We start from the raw sequence: 16,994 nt of genomic DNA on the forward strand, positions 1-16,994 counted from the left end.
TCCAGAAGGTTCTGGAATTCTGTATGCAGCAGAGAAACTGGAGCGATAAGAGCGATGAAGGCGGCTGATGTGCCCACTGTCTCTCAGCCAGGTGTTGTTTTAGGAGCTGAGAAGCTGATGTGAGAGGGGCACCTGTGGCCGAGTGAGGCGGCTTTCCCCCAGGGGACTAGAGGAGACGGTGTCATCACTAATCGGTGACCTTTCTGGGGGCTGCGCTGCTTCTCCCTGGTGTGCTCTGGCCTCAGTCAGAGCACTTGTCACTTTCAGGTGCCACCTGCTGCGTGTCCAGGGCTGGCCAAAGTGGGGGGTAGGGAGTGGGCATCTGCCAGCTCAGATGCTTCCCAAAGGTCGCTGTCAAGAATATAACCGCCGGCGCCGCGGCTCACTAGGCTAATCCTCCACCTTGCGGCGCCGGCACACCGGGTTCTAGTCCCAGTCGGGGCGCTGGATTCTGTCCCGGTTGCCCCTCTTCCAGGCCAGCTCTCTGCTGTGGCCAGGGAGTGCAGTGGAGGTTGGCCCAAGTACTTGGGCCCTGCACAACATGGGAGACCAGGAGAAGCACCTGGCTCCTGCCATCAGATCAGCGCGGTGCGCTGGCCGCAGTGCTCCAGCCGCAGCGGCCATTGGAGGGTGAACCAACGGCAAAGGAAGCCCTTTCTCTCTCTCTCGCTCTCTCTCACTGTCCATTCTGCCTGTCAAAAATAAAAAATAAAAAAAATAAAAAAAAGAATGTAACAACCAGTGCCACATACACACACCACCATGGCGTCCTGGGATAGGGGCTTTGCTCGTACCCTTCTGTTACCTGAACACCCACCCATCCCCTCTCCCCTGGAATCCCACCCATGTGTTAAGGCCTGATTGACACTGTCCCCTGCCCCAGGAGGCCTCCCACGATGCTCGTCCTCTGATGCGTGAAATCTCCCTTCCTCTGTGCTACAAACGGCTCCACCACAGCTGCTCCTGGATTTCATTCCACTTCCCCGACACGGCAGTTAGCCAGGGTAGTAAATGAGGCTGACAGTCAGGGCCGCCTCTTCATCAGACACGCTGCGTCATGCACAGCCAGCTGCCGTAGGTTAGAGAATTTGTACAGAAATAACGATCCCCACCCAAACCAACACCGGAGGTCTTTTCTCTCTCACCTTTCTGCTCTGCTTCTCTTTATAAAGTCCCCCCTTTATCTTTTTCTTGTCTGTATTCCTTTTTCCCTTTCTTCTCCCTCTCTTCATATAATTAAACATAGTCACACAAACCTACTTAAAGAGTTGAATTTGTCTAAAGCTACGGGCTCTCGCCCTGGAAAACAGGCACACATGCCCATGGATATGCACCATGCAGGCCGTTTCTGTGGCTCCAGGTTATAAAATTCCCTGCTGCCGGTTTACTCCCTGCCCTATTCTCCTTCATCCGTACATTCATCCACAAAACATTTATTGAGCAACTACTTTGTACCAGGTATTCTGATTGATCCTACTTTTCCCCTCATGGAGTTCACTGCTAAATAAGGCAGAAATCCTTAACATCATCAGAGAGTGAATGAAGAGCCTGTTGAGAAAGTGCTATGAAGCAGGGGGCACAGACTTGTGAGATGATGGAGCGGGGAACAGGAGGGCAGGCTTCTGCGGGGGCTGATGATGGAGCAAAGCTGTGAAGAAGGCCCAGAGCTTAACGAGAAAGGGCAGAGGGACAGCCGGGGTGGGAGGGTTGGCACGGGGCACGGCCCTGAGTTGTAAGCGGGAAGGGACAGCCGCTGCAGCCTCCAGGGTGGTGAAGGCGTCTCTAGTGCTCCAATGAGCAATCAAAGGGTGACAGTGACTTTAAGAGTCGACTTTTCTACTTACACCCAGTACCCAAACTATCTGTGTTCCCATATGTGCAGGCAATGGTGATCAGAGAATGGTGAAATGTCATCAATAATCTTTTCATGTCAACAATTCTATTATTGTCAATTTTCATGCTAGCTGATGGCGATACACCTGTCAACAGGATTGGCAGACCCTGCCACCTCACATGGCACGTGGCTGGGCGGCCACGTTGGCTGTCCAAAGCACCCATTTTTAATGAGCAGCATTTAGCTGGTAATGGACACTTAAGAAATACCTTAATGTTGTTATGAAAGCCCTCACCTAGAACTTGCTCTCTGTAAGTAAAACCAACTGTTCTAGAGCATTCTGGGGAACTCAGCCTGTAAGCTGGGGCTTGTGCAACCCCTCCTGGCAAACTGATGCAAACCACTAGTAATAATCTAAAGGCCATTCCCTCACTACTCTTGGTTGAGCAAATGGGTGAAGGAGCCGGAAATGCATGAATGCGTGTTAGGAGATTTTCACACTCAACAGAAAGTCCAAGGGTTTCCGTCATTGGCTGTGAGCCTAAAGGGATGGAAGCAGTACCAAGAAATGAGGATAAGTTGATACAGACACAAACACCCGCCCCTCCCCCCACTGCACAGCCAGATGCCTGTGAGTGAATGGGAGAGCCCTTATAGAAGTTCACAGGGCTTGAACACTGGGAGCCCCCAGTCCCAGATCAGGGTGCCTGGGATTGAGTCCAACCCGTACTTCAGAGCCAGCTTCCTGCTACGGCACATCGTCAGAGGCACAGATGATGGCTTAGGTGCTGGGTTCCAGCCACCCCAAGGGAGACCTGCGTGAAGCTCCTGGCTCCTGGCAGTGGCCTGACCCACCCCAGGTGATTGCGGGCATTTGGGGAATGAACCAATGGATAGAAGATTGATCTCTCTCTCTTCCTTCCCCCATCCTTTCAACTAACCAAATAAAACTTTTTTTAAAAAGCTAACGGAAGTTGTGCGTGATGAGAAAGCTATGCATGGATTTCATTTTTTTTTGTTTTGCACCAAAACAAACTTTTGTTTTAACTGCATTTTCCCACACACTATCTGACGTACTCTCTTACACGTGCAAACACATATGTGCAAGTAGGCTTACGGAGTGGAGCAGGAGCACAACATCCGGGTCTGTTGTGAGCGGAGGAGGAAGTGAGGGCTCCCCAGGGCGGGACAGTCAGTCTTTTCTCAATGTGCTTCCGCGCACGGATAGGGATCAGCGGGCGATTCATGAGCCCTGGTCTATGACGTGGGTGGTTCCCGGGCAGGGAGCGACGGGCTGGGGTGTGCGGTCCCAGGGGTCTCAGAGCGAGTCGGCAGATGGCAGCCCGGCGAGCCGCATCTGGGGACTTGTCTGTCTTTCAGCTCGCTTCCCACGACACCGACGACCGAGAGCTGACTGTGTTGAAAGCTCCCGATCTGGGACTCCCCAGCACCGAGAGGCAGAAAAGACACAACCCCAGACAGCGATCGGAAACAAATCCTGCCTTTTATTAGCTCCAGTCCCCCCCCCCCCCCCAAATCTAATGGGATTAAACCGTGAAGAAACCAGGCTACTTCCCTACTTTATTTTTAGCAGTCTCAACGAGAGGCCTGGCAGGGACAGCCTGTTTTTAATTAAACTTGAAGAATCCTTATTCTTGTCTCTGGTAGAAGCAGGACACGGGGACACCCAGGGGCCGGCTGTGGCGCTGGCTCTCGGACTCCGGACGGCTCCCTACTGAGGTCATGGCCACTCACGGCTTCCTCCTCCAGGCCTGGCTTCTACCTCTCCCTCCTTTTCCCCATGAAGGAACATCCTCTTGGAATGTTGGAAAGGCAAGGCTTCATGTCCCAAATGATAAAGCCTGTGGAATTCACCGAGGCCAGGCACGATTCCAAGAGGGAACGCTCACTGCTTTCTCTGAGGGAAACCAGGCTGACTTTTCATCAGGAAATTTAGGGTCTTCCAGCAGAGCCCAGGCAGGCCAGACTGTCTGACAGCAGACTCGGGGCAGAAGTTAAGCAACGCGGGGTTGTTTTTAGATTTGAGACGAAGAACAGCACCCTGCATAGAAGGATCGACGTGCCAGGAAACGGGGGTGGGGAGAAGCCATCAAAATCTTTCTTGGAAATACTTTGAAAATAAGATCATTGTCTATATATCTGGAACAGCGTCCACACTTTCTAATTTACAGCTGGAAGAGTAGGTTAGATCAGGAGCGTTCACACTGTTCAGGCAAGGAGAGATGAGAGGAGAGTAAGCACCCTGGCACCTTTTCAACCAACCACAGTTCCATTCCTTGTTTTTGAGAGGCACAGAGACAGACAGACAGACAGACAGACACACACACACACAGTGAGCTCTCATTCGCCAGTTCACGCCCCAAATGTCCACAATGGCTAGGGGACCAAAGCTGGAAGCCAGGGATGGATGCTGGAAACACAATTCAGGTCTCCCACAGGGGTGGTAGGAAGCCAATTACTTGGGTGATTGCCATCACTGCTGCCTCCAAGGGTCTTTATTAGTAGGCAGCTGGATCTAGGAGCAGGAGCCAAGAGTTGAACCCAAGGGTTCTGATAACGGTACACAGGTGCCTTAACCACTGGGCTACATGACCACCCCAAGACCTATTTTAAAGCTACAGCAGTAGCTTTAAAAGAATGTGTTATTGCCACTGTAATGAGAAACTAAATCAATAGAACAGATTAACGTTCAGAAGTAGACCCTATGTATATGGACAGCCGAGTTTCAACAAGGTGCACAAGCAAGTTGGTGGAGAGAACGGTGTTGAAACCAGTGGGTTTCCGTGTGTAAAAGATGAACCTCCATAAACACCTCACCCAAACATTAACCAACATTCATAAACGACTGAATTAAAAACCTCAGGATTGTAGAAGAAAAATCATGGTAGAAATGTAACCTTGTGTAAGCAGAGACTTCAATATGACAGCAAAATCGCCACATGTCCATAAAAGGACAGATTGATAAATTGAACACAAAACTCGAAATGCACAGCTCTTTGAGATACATGTTGAGATAAGGAAAAGATAAGCCTAAGTCTAGAAGAAAATATATGCAAAGCACAAATCCAATAAATAGACTGTGTCCGGAATAACGAACTCCCAAAACTCAATAGGAAAGCAAAGAACCCAACACAAAAATGGTCAAAAGATCTAAACAGACATTTCCACAAAGATACAAGGATGACAAACACAAGAAAAGATATTCCACATACTAATCACTAAAGAGATGCAACTACCATGCCTGTTGGAAGACTGACTAGGCCAACTTTCAACAGTTTGGAAGTTTCTTTAAAAAGTCATACACATACCTATCATTTGATCTAGCCATTCTGTTCCTGGTTATTCCTTCATTCCTAGGAGAAATGAAGGCCTATGTCCATATAGAGACTTGCACGTAAGTATTTACTGTAGGTCTATTTGTAATGGATCTAAACTGGAAAAAATCCAAATATTCATAAATAGGAGAACAAATAACAAAGAATTGTGGTGCATGCATACCATGGAACAAACTCAGCAACAAACAGGAATGGAGGAACCAGTGGCACATCCAACAGCCCGGGGGACTCTCAAAATAACTGTTCCCAGTGAGGCCAGGGAGAAAGAATGCGTACGGCATATTTCTATTTATACAAAGTTCTAGAAAACGTAATCTATAGTGACAGAAAGGATATCAATGCAAACATAGATCACTAGTTGCCTAAGAGGGTGTTGGAGGAGGGATTTTGAAGGGTGCAGAACTTTAGGGGTGATGGGTGTGATCAGCAGTTGATTGTGGTATGTATCCTTTGCCAACACTTGCCAAATTCCAAACTTTATGTGTCATTTACTGAATGTCAACCATACTTCAATAAAGCTGTTTTCAAAAGTCTGTTGATGAGATTGTAAAATGTTTAGAAGAATTCTCCATGATTACAAAGCAGCAGTCTATTTGAAATTCAAAAGTAGGAACTGTACTATGATGGAAAGTGACACAGGGCACTACAGGAAGACAGGGCCCCACGTGGTTAAAGGGCCTGAGCCTAACGGGGTCAGGCAGAAGAGGTGGCCGAGGCAAGAGGGTACCTTAGGCCACCACAGGAGGGAAGACTATGGGATGTGTGAGGCCACTGCGCCTTCTGGAATCTTCCAGCTGACGATTCACTGAGGCAGAGAGCGCTCAAAGACATGAATGTGGGGCGAGTCTTGAAACAGCAGAGCCTCAGTCACGAGGGCTAATAAATGTCTTGGGAAGTTCAGCCGCTTGCAGGGAACGGGCTCTGAAAGACCAACAGGGGACGCGCGGAAATAGATCCGCAGTCTGGAACGATCACTCTGGTGTCAGGGGCCGGGGTGGGAGTGGGGGGTGGGGAGGTAGCTGTGAATGAGGCCTGAGGGGAGCTGGCAACCACCAGAAGCCAGGAGAGCCCAGAACAGAGGCCCCTCAGCCCCCAGCAGGAAGCAGGCTCGCTCAGCACTGGGGTCTGGCCTGCTGGCCTCCGGAACAGTGACAGAACAAACTGCCACTGTCTGAGGCTTCCTCGTGTGTGGGCATTGGTTAGGGCAACCCCGGGGGACTAGGCAGGTATGGAAAGCCCCCACCATTCCCCTGGCCCATGAGGAACGCTGGGTGGGGGGGAGAGGGAGAGGGGGAGAGAGAGAGAGAGAGAGAGAGAAAGGGAGAGGGAGGGGGGAGGGGGGAGAGAGGGGGGAGGGGGGAGAGAGAGAGGGGGAGAGAGAGAGGGAGAGAGAGAGAGGGAGAGAGAGAGAGGGAGAGAGAGAGAGAGAGAGAGAGCGCCACCACAAAGGAGACTGGGAGGGAGCAGCCAGCCAGAGACACCTTTTGTGGGGGAGGCACTCCTTCCCGCTGGCCAGAAGCGGGCCTTGACCCAGGTCCACTTAAATGCTTAAGTTATGGTGTGGCGTCTGAGGTCAGCGACAGGGGTACACGCAACACAGCCAGGAAGCACGCGCTGCCCTCACTTCTCAGAGGAGCCCCTGCCGCAAGCCACTGAAGTCTGCCCCAGCAGGGAGATCTCAGCCGCATTCCGGGGGAGCATCTGGAGCCCACATTCGTATTTGAGAATTAGGCAAGGCTTTGGAGCCGAGTCCCCAGGGCCGCGTGAGACACACCGGAAGCTCTTTCTCTCACCCTTTCATCCCCCGCCCCAAATCAGAAGAGCAGTGGTTCAGATCTCCAAGGAACACATAAAAAGTGGGGTCTCTGACACCAATTTATTAGTGGTTTTTAATTACTTATTTGAGAGAGGGGCAGGCTCATTCCTCAAAGGCTCACGATGTCTGGGAGGCCAAAGCCTAGGGCCGGAGCCAGGAACACAGCCAGGAACCCAGCCCAGGTCTCTCACACAGGTGGCAGGAACCCGATTACTGGACCACCACTGCCTCCTGGAGTCCGCGTTAGCAGGAAACTGGGGTCAGGAGTCAGAGCCGGGCACTGAACCCAGGCGCTGGGATACGGAATTGGGCATCCAAGGCAGCATCCTAATTCCTTGACCAAATGCCCGCTCCTATGGTGCCAATTTCGAAAGGTCTTTGGGTAAGAAAGGCGAAATCTGCCCAAGACGTGATTCTGAAAAGGACACGGGCCCCGGGGTGCTCCTCTGTGGTGTAACTAGTCACAGGAGAGCTGTCTGAGCTGGTCACTGTCAGTGGCTCTGGACAGTGCCTGGGACTAACCTGCCCATTTGGATGGTGCCTGTGAAAGACAAACCTGCCTTGCACAGCCACCCCACGACCCCCGCGCTTCCCATCTGGTTGCTGTATGGATACAAGGATCTTCAGAAAATGCGCATTATGAACAACTGCACACGGGGCCGGCCTTGCGGCACAGGGGTTTAAACCACCGCTTGCAACATGGGTGTCCCACATCAGACTGCCAGTTCAAGTCTCGGCTACTCTGCCGATTCAGTTCTCGGGTAACACTCCTAGGAAGCCAGCAGAAGATGGCTCAAGTGCTTGGGCCCCTGCCTCCCATGTGGGAGACCAGGATGAGGTTTCCGGCTCCTGGCTAAGGACTGGCCCAGACCCAGCTGCTGTGGCCATTTGGAGAGTGAACCAGAGGACGGAAGATCTTTGTCTCCCTCTGCCCCCACCCTTTCTCTGTCTCTGTGCCTTTCAAATAAATAAATAATTCTTAAACATATGTATGGATTCCAAAGTATTTTTGCCCCAAAGTAAAATGATTTTTTTTATCCTTTTTTTCACCAAGCTTTTCAAAATATCCTTGTAGATAAGCCCTGTTATCACAGGGCTGACTCGGAGAAAAAATCCCCACACTGGAAATCAATGAAATTCCTGGCTCCAGCTTGGATCAGCCCTGGGCATTGCAGCCATTTGGGGAGTGAACCAGCAGATGGAAGACCTCTTTCACCCCCTCTGTGGCTCTTTCAAATAAATCCTAAAAAAAAAAAAAAAAAAAAAAAAATCCAAACAAAAGGGGCCAGCACTATGGCATAGAGGCTAAGCCTCCTCCTGCAACACTAGCATCCCCTATAGGTGCCGGTTCAAGTCCTGGCTGCTCCTCTTCCAGTACAGCTCCCTGCTAATGCACCTGGGAAAGCAGTGGAATATGGCTCAAGTCCTTGCGCCCCTGCACCCACTTGGGAGACCCAGAGGAAGCTCCTGGCTTCTAAGAAGGCTTCAGATCAGCACAGCTGCAGCCATTGCAGTCATTTGAGGGGTAAACCAGAGGATGGAAGACTTCTTTGTTTTTCCCTCTCTCTGTAACTCTCTCAAATAAATAATTTTTTAAAAAAAAGATTTATTTATTTGAAAGAGTTATACAGAGAGAAAGAGAGAGAGAGAAAGGTCTTCCATCTGCTGGTTCACTCCCCAATTGGCTGCAATGGCTGGAGCTGTGCCGATCCAAAGCCAGGAGCCAGAAGCTTCTTCCGGGTATCCCACATGCGTGCAGAGGCCCAAGGACTTGGGCCATCTTCTGCTGCTTTCCCAGGCCATAGCAGAGAGCTGGGTCGAAAGTGGAGCAGCTGGATCTTGAACTGGTGCCCATATGGGAGGCTGGCACTACAGGCTGCGGCTTTACCTGCTACACCACAGAGCCAGCCCCCAGTAAATAAATTTTAAAAAATACTGGTAAAAGAGTAAAAAACAAAAACAACAACAACAAAAAACCTCAGTTGTGATGGACTCCCAGGGTCCTCCCAACCTTCCTCCTTCTGGTTTTGCTCATTTAAATGGTGTTGCACTATAGATCAGGGTGTGCTGAGGTTTGCCCTTCCCTCATCAAAAGTGTCAGTCGGCCCTGGAAGCACAACTAGCAGGCAAAGCCTGATTCTCAGAGAACAGGTGTTTGAACCCCGGGGATTTTCTAAGCAATTATTAACATGCGAGCAGGGACTCCACTAGTTCCAGATCATTCCCAGCTGGTCTGTGAAGTGAGCTCCCTGAGGACTGCTGTAATGCTGTGCCAGCCTCTGGCTCCCTCTTGGAAAGGCTCTCTGTGAACTTGAGACACATGCAGACAGGCTGGCTCACACGGTGCCCACGCGTGGCTGTGGGCTCAGGTGAACAGGGCTTGGGGAATTCCTGGCGCGAAGCACCTTCTCTTCTGGAAAGGTGATCTTTCTCTTGTCTGCGTCCCTGAGCCTCAGAGCAGCCCTGGGCTTTTACAGTATTCACAGATGGGCTGGTCTTTGGCGGCAAAGGCTGCAAGATCAGGAAGCTAGGAGCCTTGATGTCAAGAATAGCTCCTCTGTGGTTGTCCCCAGTGGAGGATTTGGTTGGGTTACTTCCCTTTTCTTTGTGAATGGACTTTTCGCAACCAGGTAAATTCAACTTAAACCTTAATGGCAGAGTCCACCCATTTTGTTTGTGCATGGCATTGGAAGTGAACTCTATTTAACAGGGAGACAGCCCATCCCGGCTCTGGAGGCTGTGGTTGTAATAACTGTAGCCAGCATCGAGTGATACCATGACAGGCACTGCTATAGGTGCTTTCCTGGTAATAACTGATTCAACTCTACACACATACACGCACACACACACACACACACTCCCCCCTCCCTTCCCCTCCCCCTTCCCCCCTCCCCCTTCCTCCTCTTGTTTGAGGAATGTAGCTACTAAGGGGTGGATTCATGACTTGCACCTGCACCTCTATGCCCTCAATAACAACACAAAGCTGCCCCTGGGAACTTAGATGCAAGGAATCGGCAAAGAAGGAAAAGGGAGTTTGGAAAAGTTGAAAGGCAAGGCTTTTGTGCTTTTCCCAAGCCCCTGTTTTCACCCGCCTGTCCTTTCCTCTTCATCTTTGCTTTGGGACCCATGATGGACTTCGGTCTAGGCCTATGATCTGCATTGTCAGGATAAAGCAAGGCAGCTGATACACATCTAACCAAGGTAAAACCTTGACTTCCCAGGATCCTAGCTGCTTGCTGAGAACAGGAGGGAGGCAACTGTCACTCCATTTTCTTCGTATATTCTCTGCCTTTGAATGCTGGGTTCTCCCACCTCCCAGATCCCAGAGAGCACCCCGGCGTTCATGGCACCTGCTTGCTCATGCACGCGCTTGCTCACTTGGCCCCTTTGGCAGCCACAGCCTGCGCTGGGACAAGTGTGGGTGTGGGTGTGGGTGTGGGTGCTGGGATCTGCCCCCAGCTGGGAAGTGTGTGGGGTGTGAGGATTCCCCTTCCTCTTGCCACAGTGGGATGATCCGGGCCTCCACCAGAAGGGGAGAATCTGCTCTAAGATGGGACAAGGTCAAGGACGTAACCTGGCTAACAACTCGAGAGGCGGCTTTGATGCCAGTAACAAAATATCAAGTCCAATTCACGTTTCTAAATTTGTCACTTGAAAAAATAAAAAACCCACAAACACATGAATATGAAAATGTTCATTTAAGGCTCCAAAAATACTTCTGCATATGGTTTTGCTTGCTCAGCCAGATGTTAGCATAGCACACAAATATTTTCTTTCAAAAGGAACACAACCCTGCTTTGGCATATGAGGGAGACTGGATAAGGGTCCCACAACCATCCCATTGCTAGTCCCTGGAAGCTGGGAATGTGTTACTTTACGTAGTAAACGGGACCGCAGATGTGACTGACAGATGGGAGGAGTCTTTTGTATCCAATGGTCCCAGTAAAATCCTGTGGATCATCCCGTGCGGGAGAGAGAAGCAGAGTAAGACAGCCAGAGCCAGGGTAGCACAGCAGGACTCCAATGGCTGCTGCGGACTTGGAAGCTGGACCAAGTGGGTCTCGTGCCCAGTAATGCAGGCAGCTTCTAGAAGCTGGGCCAGGATGCTCCCTAAACGCGTCTGGAAGGAACACAGCCCTGAGTTCATCTTAACTTTAGCCCAGGGAGACTGATGGCCGACTTCTGACTCCTGGAACTGTAAGGCAACAGATTCGTGTTGTTCTGAGCCACCCAGTTTCTGGCACTTCGTCCTAGCATTAACCACACAGAATCCACACCACTCCCCTAAACACTGAAGTCTTCTGTGCCACTGCCACGAGATACAAAAGAATTCGGCCGGTCCCCACAAACACCACTCAGTGGATGCCAGAGCTAACTCCCAGGGAATGACACCAGGAAAGAGCCAGCGAGTTCAGGAACCACAGTTCTCTGTCCCATTCATTTTCCAGTCCGATTGTCAACCTTTCCAGCCCGATCTTTATCCTCGTGTTTGTAGGTAAACAATCTAATTTGGATTGCTCATGAAACTGCTTGAATTTCTGAGTCTTGGAGGGCCAAGGCTTCAGCCAAGAATGTCATGTCTCAACACTTGTTCCCAGGCTCAAGTGTTATGTGAACAGAACCTTAGGCTGCTCAGGGTTCTGTTGGCCCACGGCTAGCCTCCACCTCATTCTTCTCTAACATATTTACCCAGACACAAGACGCAAGCTTAACAGAGTGTGACCCCTGCAAAACAAAGGAACAGCCATCTCAATGGTGGGACCAGCTAGGACAAAGAAAAGAGAAGCCCCACAAAGACACAAAGCGCCCTGTGACCACCACAGGGCTCCTGGAGGGTGGGCTTTCAAAGAGGAAGGAGAAAAAAAAAAAATAAGGTTAAAAGAGTGGAATGGGAAATGCAGTGAGATCTTACAGTAAATTCCAATTCACCCAGAATTATTAAAAGCATGGACATTAGCATAAGAATGTGATGGAATACATGAATTGTCAGTTGGCAAAATAGCGGGACAGAACAGCCAAGCCCTTAATGGGAAAAATGGCTCTCCATGAAACGTCATCTCTTTGCTGATCTGGAAGTCGCCTCAGGGGGCCTCCATCTCTCTCCTCTGCAGGCCTCAATATTAATCAGCAGGTGTGGTGCTGGGGACAACACTGCTGAACCATGGCTCCTCAGGAGCCAGGAGCCTGTTAGCATTTCTTAAGGAATGTGTGTCCCCACAGTTAAGAGCCAGCAACTTCCCCGGGGTGGGGTGAGAGGGTGCTGTGAAGGGGCCGGGAGTAAAGAGCATGCCCGTGTCATGGCGAACAAATGTGGCTTCGTTTCCATGACACCTTTCATGATCCCTAAAGAACTCGCTGGGACAGGGCGGCAGGGTCTGCATGTTCTCTGCAATTTCCTCACACTCCCTTATAAAGGTTTCATAGCTCAAGGGGTACAGTCTGTTTCCTCCCCGGGCTACTGATCCCTGTTGCTAGATACTTGGTAGGTGCTGAATGAAAGGCACCGAATGAAGGTGTCAGTGACTTTAGATTTCAGGGAGCCCAACTGGCCTGAAGGCCCCGCCCCCTTCAAATCCACATCTCCCATATATCTCAATAGAATACTACTCAGCTATTAAAAAGGATGAAATCCTGTCTTTTGCAACAACAACAAAATGGATGCAACTGGAGACCATCCTGCTTACTGAAATAAACTAGACCCAAAAACAAATATCACCAGCCGGCTACGTGGCTCACTAGGCTAATCCTCCGCCTAGCGGCGCCAGCACACCGGGTTCTAGTCTCGGTCGGAGCACCAGATTCTGTCATGGTTGCCCCTCTTCCAGGCCAGCTCTCTGCTGTGGCCAGGGAGTGCAGTGGAGGATGGCCCAAGTACATGGGCCCTGCACCCCATGGGAGACCAGGAGAAGCACCTGGCTCCTGGCCTCCTCGGATCAGTGCGGTGCGCCGGCCGCAGCGCGCCGGCCGTGGTGGCCATTGGGGGGTGAACCAACGGCAAAGGAAGACCTTTCTCTGTCTCTCTCTCACTGTCCACTCTGCCTGTCAAATAAATAAATAAATAACAAATATCACGTGTTAATTCTCTGATTTGTGATAGCTAATATGTACATTACAAAAAGCACCTTATATGAGTGAAAATGGCATCTTGGGGTCTGATTATTGCTTGAAGCTCTTGTCTATATTCCTGCGGAACAGTGGTCTTGGGATGTTTTGTTGAATTCTTTATTTAATGGAGCAATAAGCCTGTGATGATAAAGTAGACTGAAAGTATGCTGTGGCAAAAATTTTTAAAAGAAAGGGGAGGGAAGAAGAGAAACATCATTATCTTCTTAGAATTGTATCTGAATACAGGAGACCTGTTCTCTCCATATTAATAAGAATTTTTTTAATCTGCATCTTCATCATCGCTGGTCATGAAACCATTGACCAATGGCAGCCGGGACAACTGGGCACAACTGTGATCAGGGGACAGCCCAGGGGCTGATGGGACATCTTTTCTCAAATTCCAGTGAAGAAGCAATTTTCTCCCTTTCACTGAAGCGGGGCAGGGCAGAGCAGTCTAGGATTAAAGAGACACACACAATGAAGCTAATTAAATTTAAGTGTAACTCGTGTTTAATTAGCAGACATTAAGAAAAATCAGAAAAGTGCAGTGATGTGGGAATACCCTTCACACGCTTTGGGACACATTTGGAAAAACAATTAGCAGAGTCTATTAAGAGCCTTAGAAATTTCCTTTGGTCAAATCCTTTGGCTCTATAATTGAACTTCTGGGAAATCCTTTAAGGAGAATAACTCCAAATATGAAAATGGGACTGTTGATTAATTTTATTTGTAGAAGTTATACTGCCATGTATAATGATGAAATCTGGAAACCTAGATACCAGACAATGGGAAAAATTATGTAAATTGAAATATACTGTTTGTTCTAGTACTATTGGTTGAACTCTGTAATTAACACACAATTATTCTTAGGTGTTTAAATTTAAACTGAAAAGTGATCCCTGTTAAATATAAGAGTGGGAATAAGAGAGGGAGGAGATGTACAATTTGGGACATGCTCAATTGGACTTGCCCCAAATGATGGAGTTAGAAACGTGCCAGGAGATTCCAGTACAATCCCATCAAGGTGGCACGTACCAATGCCATCTCACTAGTCCAAGTGATCAACTTCAGTTCACAATTGATCACAGGATAGGTCTAAGAGTCAAAGGGATCACACAAACAAGACTAGTGTCTGCTAATACTAACTGATAGAATCAAAAAGGGAGAGAATGATCCAACATGGGAAGCGGGATACACAGTAGACTCATAGAATGGCAGATGTCCTAAATAGCACTCTGGCCTCATAATCAGCCCTTAAGGCATTCGGATCTGGCTGAAGAGCCCATGAGAGTATTTTAGGCATGGAAAGCCAAGACACTCTGAAAAAAAAAAAAAAAAGAGGACCTAAATGAAAGATCTCTGCGAGTGAGATCCCAGTAGAAAGAACAGGCCATCAAAGAAGGAGGTACCTTTCTCTGAAGGGAGGAGAAAACTTCCACTTTGACTATGACCCTGTGGGAATAAGATCAAAGTCGGCAAACCCAAAAGGTTTCCATAGCCTTGGCAGCTCATGACTAGAGCCTAGGGAGATTACTGATGCCATAAACAAGAGTGTCAAATTGTTAAGTCAACAACAGGAGTCACTGTGTACTTACTTCTCCTGTGGGATCTGTCCTTAATGTGTTGTCCAAAGTGAAGTAATGCTATAACTAGTACTGAAACAGTATTTTTACACTTTGTGTTTCTGTGTGGGTGCAAACTGATGAAATCTTTACTTAATATATACTAAATTGATCTTCTGTATATAAAGATAATTGAAAATGAATCTTGATGTGAATGGAATGGGAGAAGGAGAGGGAGATGGGAGGGGTGCAAGTGGGAGGGAAATTATGGCGGGGGGAACCAATGTAATCCATAAACTGTACTTTGGAAATTTATATTTACTAAATAAAAAAAGAAAAAAATATATACTGTAAGACTATTACATAGCCATTAAAATACCTTTATGAAAAGTTTTGATAACATGAGAAATACTTGTGTTATATTATGTGAAAATGGCAAAACAGAAAACTTTATACATATTATGAAATCAATTGGGTATTTTTAAATAGATAGAATGGGAAAGAAAGGTATATTAAAAATGATTAGCAGGGATTCTCTTCATGGGTAGGGTAAGATTATGGAAAATTGCTTTCTTTTTTAATTTTCTGTATGGCTCAGAATTTTATAGCAGATGTTATCTTTTTCCATATGTTTATCCTCAGCGGAAGGGGGAGGTATTTTATTTTTGTCTGATAGACACATCTCTGAGAGATGGAGTTAACACAACTCCAAGTAGCTGCCCCGGAGGATGAAGTCACTGGTGACCCAACCAGGAGGGAGGAGAAGTTGCAGACCCTGTGGAGGACCTGCAGGAGGAGGGGTCTTTTTGAATTCCTGTTTCTGTGTCTCTCCAAGGCTTGCAGCTGCCACTTGAGCTGCCCGTGTGGGTTTGGTCCCACTGGCCTGGGCCCCAGGGCTCAACCCCGGGTCAGCAGTGCAGGTCTCCTTCAAGCTCCGTCCCCAGCTCCCACAACCAGGTTCCCCGAGGTTCTCTGCAAGCGAGCATCCCTCCATTCCCAGCCTCACCTTTCCAGAGTTTTTATTTTTTTTCTTCTCTCTCCCTGTGAGCGATTTAGGGAAATACATGGTGTGCCCCATCAAAACGACGCAACCCTGGATTCTACAGAGGTTGTATTTCTCATTGGCTGGAAGGTGGATTCCTGCTTTAAGTCCAGTCTTATATAGCTCTGCATGCATGACGGTGGCCGTGATGGGCTTCTCACCATGACTGGCACCGTCCCTCCATCCACCCAAGAGCCACCGATTTTCCCAGCGACCACAACTCTCCCTCTGCAGCTCAGCAGCGCAGATGTTCTGGGATGAGTGCTGGCCTCGGAGCCCTGCAGGAAGCCACCCACCCACTCTCTCTGTCAGGCCTGCGTCTGCTGCCAGATGCTTCCCTCCTGTGCCCCACTCGCCTGCCAAGGCAGTGAGAGGCAGCCAGCCCTCCCTGGTGCTGCCCACCCACCTCGTCCTCCGCCGTGCCTACAGCTGAGGTCCTCCTGGCCCTCCCCTGAGCCTGTGTCTGCCTCCTTGGGTTTGTCCCAGGATCCCCACCACCGCTCAGCAGACCATCAGGGCTACAAACAGAGCTCCTCACCCTGCTCCCCCGCCTCCCCAAAGCTTGCATGGGTGCAACAAGGGAGATGTAGGCAACACCACAGCCTTTCCTTCTCCAGGGATGGAAGTGACTCTGGGTGAGTACTTTAGGGAAACAGAGGGTGCTCCTCACCAAAGCGCTGAAGTTCTCCACTCTACAGTTTGCATTTCTGATGGGATGGAACGCAAAGTCCAGACACCCGCCTTTATTCAAGAGTCTAATAAAGTTTCAGATGAAGGCTGGAGACAGTGATAAGCTTTTCTACGTGATGACACTGTGCATGCAATTTAACACGGAGAAGCACGACTAATCTTGAAAAGATCCCCATGACTTCAGAGGGTGGCACTGGTAGACCCATTTTACAGAGGAGGATACTGAGGCTCACTTAAGCAAACTAACTTGGTTACAGTCACAGAGGCAGTGACTGAAAGGTAGAAGTTCTGAACTCAGATCAAAGCTTGAGTATTAAGCATCGCCCCAGAGGACATGGGCCCCAAACCCCAAAGCCTTCAAGTCTAGGCAGCTCCTTGTAATAGGTTGATGGAGTAGCAGGAATAATCATGGACAACTTTAGGATGGGGGTCATGGCAAAAGCCTCTGCCCATCTGTCATGTGTGTGTGTGTGTGGGGGGGGGTCCCCGCAAATATACCCAATGACATAACAGGTAAGAATGTAGGCCCAATGTTGGCAGAGCTCCCGAACTTTCAAGAGATGCCAACCAACATAGATTGTCATGCCCA

General features: G+C 49.1%; 1 protein-coding gene across 5 annotated transcripts in view; it reads right to left on the reverse strand.

Annotated features, from left to right (window-relative positions):
- The window catches only part of NCALD (neurocalcin delta), a 432,942-nt gene that overhangs the window by 8,141 nt on the left and 407,807 nt on the right, over positions 1–16,994 (reverse strand). The gene's annotated exons all lie outside the window — the stretch shown is intronic.

The sequence above is a fragment of the Oryctolagus cuniculus genome, chromosome 6, assembly GCF_964237555.1.
Source record: "Oryctolagus cuniculus chromosome 6, mOryCun1.1, whole genome shotgun sequence".
Taxonomy (NCBI): domain Eukaryota; kingdom Metazoa; phylum Chordata; class Mammalia; order Lagomorpha; family Leporidae; genus Oryctolagus; species Oryctolagus cuniculus.